The sequence below is a fragment of the Fukomys damarensis genome, unplaced genomic scaffold, assembly GCF_012274545.1.
Source record: "Fukomys damarensis isolate Sample0158 unplaced genomic scaffold, DMR_v1.0_HiC HiC_scaffold_25, whole genome shotgun sequence".
NCBI lineage: Eukaryota > Metazoa > Chordata > Mammalia > Rodentia > Bathyergidae > Fukomys > Fukomys damarensis.
The window spans coordinates 719,519-725,068 of record NW_022900937.1 but is presented as its reverse complement, the minus strand read 5'-3'; positions in this window follow the sequence as shown (position 1 = coordinate 725,068).

Genomic DNA, 5,550 nt, shown 5'->3' with positions numbered 1-5,550 from the left:
GCCGTGGGCTTCTGAGGAAACTGGGCGCAGCCGCGTCCTGAGGCCGGGACGGCGGCCGCCACACTGCCCTTCCGCTGCCCCCACACTGCCCTTCAGCTGCCCGTTGCCCTGGAAAATGGTTTCCGTGTGCTTTCTTAATTTTATTTCACGTATTTTTTTATTTCTGTCTTTTGGAGGCAGGGTCTCTGAACTCACTTTGGAGCCCAGGCTGGCCTCGAACTCTCGGTGATCCTCCTGCCTCAGCCTCCTGTGGTGCCGTGATTATAGGTGTTGTGCCACTGGCTTCCATGTTCTTTAGTATGTTTCAGGTCAGTTCTGGATTGAACTGAAATGAACTTAAAGTTTGAATTGTTTTCCTTTTCCTGAATCATTTTGGGAGGAAAAACAATTGAAAGAGCACATAAGTCTAAAGGAGTCAGAGAGAGATTTTAAAGGCATGACTAGGATTTTAACAATAAATTTACTGATCATAACTTCAATTTTGTTATGAAAATGCAGAAATTAAAGTATTTTAGAAAGATTTTTGGTGCAGATGGGTTCTTGTTTTGAATTTATTTGCTTGAGTCCAGTTTTTATTTGCTTATGTATTTATTTATTGGTACCAGGGATCAAACTCGGGACCTTGCACTTGCCAGGCAGGTGGCAGCACCACCGAGCTACATCCCTGGGCCATTCTTTCAGTTATTTAATATATTATTGGAATTACACTTCACACTATATATTATTTTAACAGCTTGATCTCTTAGACTAAGATATTTGTAGAACTTTTGCGGAAATGCTGATTAATATGAAGTATCTGACGCAGGCCAGTGTAGTTAAAATTTCCAGAAAATGAGCAGGTTAGCTGGGGGTTTGGCTCCGTGGTGCTGCCGCCTGCTGCGCAAGCGCAAGGACCCGAGTTCGATCCCGGTACCAAAAAACAAAACAAACAAACAAAAAAACCTTAAACTTCATTCTGAAAAGGGGAAGAAAACATTTATCCACACACTGTCTTCTTGAGTCCTAAATTGTTAGATGTTTCTGCTTTCCCCGCTCTTTTAAGAAAAGTGCTATCTTTATCTTATATCTAGGATTACTAAGGTACAGAGAAGCTTCAGCTACATTTTCAAACATTAAAGTCAAATTAGTTACCAAACTAGTTAGATTTTTCTAGATGTTGGCCCTTGTTTATTCCTATCCCATTTCTCATTTTGTAAAAGAAAGGATTGAGAAATGAGCTGTTGTTTGTTTGGTTTTGAGGAGGATCTCATCTGTAGACAACCTGGAGCTGCAGTGATCTTCCTGCCTCAGCCTCCTGAGTGTATCGATGCAGATGCAGCTGAGTTTTAGAAAGTTGTGTGTGGTGTGTGTGTGAGTGCTCCGCCACAGGTAGTGGGCAGGTGGGGGCTCTGGTGGGAGGGTCACCTGGGGTTCAAGGCCAGCCCTGTCTCCGCAGTGAGCTGCTGTCTCCAAAAATCAAAGGGAGAAAAAGCCCCCCTGGATCCCAGGCAGGAGATCTTGAAGTCCGCGGCAGCGTTGCCGTGTTCCTGTGCTGACCAGCCTGTCCCCCAGCAGCTGGGCCTCGGTGCTTTGCGTCTTGGTGTCTGTGGTGCTGACAGGCTCTCGCAGGGAGCAGGCGCTGCCTTTCTAGGCCGCGGGGACGGGACGTTGCAGGTCCCCACTGTGGGTTTGTGAAAAACAAGCCTTGTGCTCAAGTTCACTGCCAACACGGTGCAAAGCAGGGGTTTAAAGCTTGGGCTTGAAGATGCCTCGCTTCGCAGGGCCTGTTTATCATCTTTCTCTGAATATTCAGACTTTGGGACTTTAAGGGAGCTCCCGGTAGTCTAGTGTCCCTCTTAGCTGTCTGTAATTATTTTACAGAGCTCTCTTTTGTGTTTAACCACAGGATTTACAGTGGAGTTGCAGTGGTTTTCATAACATATTATTTTATTTATTTATTTTTGGGGGGTACCAGGGATCGAACTCGGGACCTTGGGCTTGCAAGGTAGGCGGCGGCATCACTGAGCTAAATCCCTGGCCCTTTATTTTATTTTATTTTATTTTATTTTATTTTTCTTGTTTATTGGTACAATCTAGGTATACAATACAGTTACATTCATCAGTGGGGTCCTGTACCTTTACATAATAGGTCTTGATTCTCATTTTTCCCCATGTCCCTGCCCTCCCTTCACCCCCTCCTCCCCTCCCCATTTACAAACACCTTATTTCCATTTTTTCAGTTTCTCATATTTTTTTCCTCTCCCTTATTACCTTTCCCCCACCCTTCCCACTTTCCCTACACCTTTAGCTCTTTACTTCCTATTTTACATTATTAATTATCTCATTAGGATCCTGTGTACTATTATAGTTTTTCACACCACAGAAACTATTCAGTATTTCAGTTAAAGAAATCTCTGTATGAACATTAAAAATAGGGAATCCTAAAATAAAACTAAAAAGGAAAGTAAAAGAGAAAAGGCAATGATGTAACATCAAAATAATCCTTAATTCTGGAGATGAAAATGGTCCCCGAACATATTTAAATTGCTTCTTGCTCTTATAGTCTTATCTTATTCTTTTTTTTCATTATTTAGAGAATACTTTATTAGTTTCTGTAATCAAACCCACGTAGATGTGACCTTACATATTTAGTACGATATGTTACCCCTGTACACATGGAAAAAAATAAAAATAAAAATAAAATTAAAAAAATTAACATTTCTAGACCAATATGGCTGTCCATTTCTGTACAATGCCAACGCAACACAGTAAATTGGGATGACTTTTTCCAAAGTTGGCAACACTGTTTCCTTTATTTTATTTTTTGAGACACAGTCTCGCTGCGTAGTTCTGGCTGGCCTTGAACTCACTGTGTAGCCTAGGCTGGCCTAGGACTTGAGGTGATCTTCCTGCCTCAGCCTCTCAAGTGCCGGAATGACCAGGGTGCGCCACCATGCCTGGCTGAAGTGGTTGTCCTTACTCAGATCCATCCGATCGTAATAACTTGGCTTGTCTCCACTCCGTGTTCACGAATACGCCTTTGTGATGTCACAGGTGCTGAGAGCCAGGGCCCAGGCTTGTCCTGAGCTCTCTCTCCCTGCCCCTCGGAGCCCCTTGGTTGTTCTTGCTCTTCCCACAGGGTCCTGGAGAAGCTCACCCGAGCATGTGGCTTCGTGGAGAGTCTCCTTGAACAAGCCGAAAACATTTTCAAGTGTTCTGGTCTCTTCTATTATTAGTTCCATTCTTTTGTATTCTTGTCAGGATGCTGCTATGTTTTGACTTTTTACATTCTGTCAAGCATTTTTGTTACAAGAAAGGATAATTTAGCGTAGCCAGGGAAAGGTGGGAAGAAGAGGCACCAAGTGGATGTCATGTTATACAGGACATTGTCCACTTAGAATTTTTACATTTGTTTAAAAGTATACATATAGTCAAATTCACTTTGTATATAGATGAATGAACTTTGGCAAATACTAAGAGTGTATAACCTCCCCTTGGTCTGGGACAGGACGATTTTATCTCCTGGGGATGTCCCCTCTGCTAATGCCAGCAAGGTGGCACATGTCTAGGATCCCAGCACCTGAGAGGCTGAGGCAGGAGGATTGCTTCAAATTTGAGGCCAGGGGCCCGGGATTTAGCTCAATGGTGCCGCCACCGGCCTTGCAAGCACAAGGACCAGAGTTTAATCCCCAGTACAAAAAAAAAAAAAAAATTTGAGACCAGCCTGAACTACATAGTGAGATCTTATCTCAGAAAAACTAGAAAGGGGCCAGGGATGGAGCTCAGTGGCACCGCGCCTGCCTGGGAAGCGCAAGGTCCTGAGTTCGATCCCTGGTACCAGACACACAGCCCCCAACCAAGAGCATGTAACCTAAACCAAAGCACTTCTTCTGCTCCTGCTAATCCTACAGTAACACTTCCTCTTCCACCGCCCTGCTAGCCACTAAACTGTTTTTTCTCTGAACCTATTTTTGCCTTCTCCGGGGTGTCCTGAAAGTAGATTCCAGCCCTGTGAAAGTGGCTCCCTTTTCCACGGGCCCGCCTGCCGTGCACTCCTCAGGGTTTCGCCCTTCCATCGTGGGGGTGTCTGGGGCGGCCGTCCACCGGGTTCAGGACACGGGGGCCGCTCAGTTACCCTTTTGGGTATAGGTTGTTGTGTGAACACAAGAACACGAGTCCTGGGGTGTACCTCTAAGAATAGGATTGCCGGATGATGTACTAAGCGTGTGTGTAATTTAGTAAGAAAATACCAAACTATGTCCAAAGTAGCTGTTCCTTCTTCTTTTCTTGCTATGTAGCCCAGGCTAATCTTGAGCTCAATATGGAACCCAGACTGGCCTAAAAGTTTTAAATCATCCTCCTGCCTCAGCCTCCCTAGTGCTGGGATTACAGCCACCTCACCCAGCAAGAAAGCAATCTCTAAATTAGCAATGTTGAATATTAGCAATAAGAAAATAATAAATAGGGCCTTTAAGCTTTCTTCACTACAAGCTTTGGAGAAGACAGGCATGTCAGGTCTTTACAAAAAAATTAAGTGCAGGTAGATCATGGTTCATTAAGGCCTGATTCTGTCTTTCCATTGTCGCAGTGGCCTTGGCTTCTGTGGCCAGTGACCATAGTATCTTTCTGAGGTCTGTAAATAGAGTTTCTGTGTTTCTGTCGCGTGGCTTCGAGTACCACGTGCTTTGCTCTTTCCTCTGCAGCCGGGCTGGGCTCGGACCCTGAGGAGTCCCGGTGGTGCTGGGAGGCTGGGCCAGGAGCTGGTTTCTGCTTGCTGAGGTCGGGCTCTGTGGAGAAGCGTGGCCTCGCGCTGCATGTTCCTGTGGCCTGGTGGTGAGTGGGCACCAAGTCAGACTCTGCGTGTAACCCTTGTCGTGGTTCTGGAGGTGACAGACATGACAGGCTGGCTGGGGAGTGCTTTGGGGCTGGTGGTGCCCCTGTCACTTGGTGCTGGAGCATTTGCCAGGATGGGCGAGGCCCTGGTTCCCCAGCACAGCCGGAAGCAGACACTAGGCAGAAGCGTGCACTTGGGCATCCCGGCCCTGGCCTTCCTTCTGCCGCGGCGTGGACCACAGCGCGCCCAGCCCAGGTGCCACAAGAGTGCAGCCTGGCGTCTGCTCTTCTTTTTGGATACAGGGTCTCGTTGTGCAGCCCAGGGTGGCCTTGAACTTGCAGGGATCCTTCTGCCTCAGCCCTAGCAGGGGCTTCTCAGCTCTGCCCTTGGCAGTCAGGACCCGAGGGTGTGGCCAGTCTGTGTCTGAGCTCCTCCCACGTGGAGTGAGGGTCACGCACTGTCCGATGCGTAATGTTAGGTCCAGGTGCTCATGGTGTCTCTGTGACAGACTCTCAGTGAATCCCTGCCTCTCCCTTCCCGAGGACAGGGCTGCTCTGGGAATCAGACAGAAATCAGAAAGGAGGCTCAGCTCTGACAGCGCCCCCAGCTGCTGCGTGACTGAGTAGCACATCTTCTCGTAGGCCTTGGTTTTGTAATCTATAAAGTGGGAGCAATGATCCCTCTGTGTTGCTGGGGAAGATGCTGCATGCCTGTCTCCTCAGCACTTGGGAGGCTGG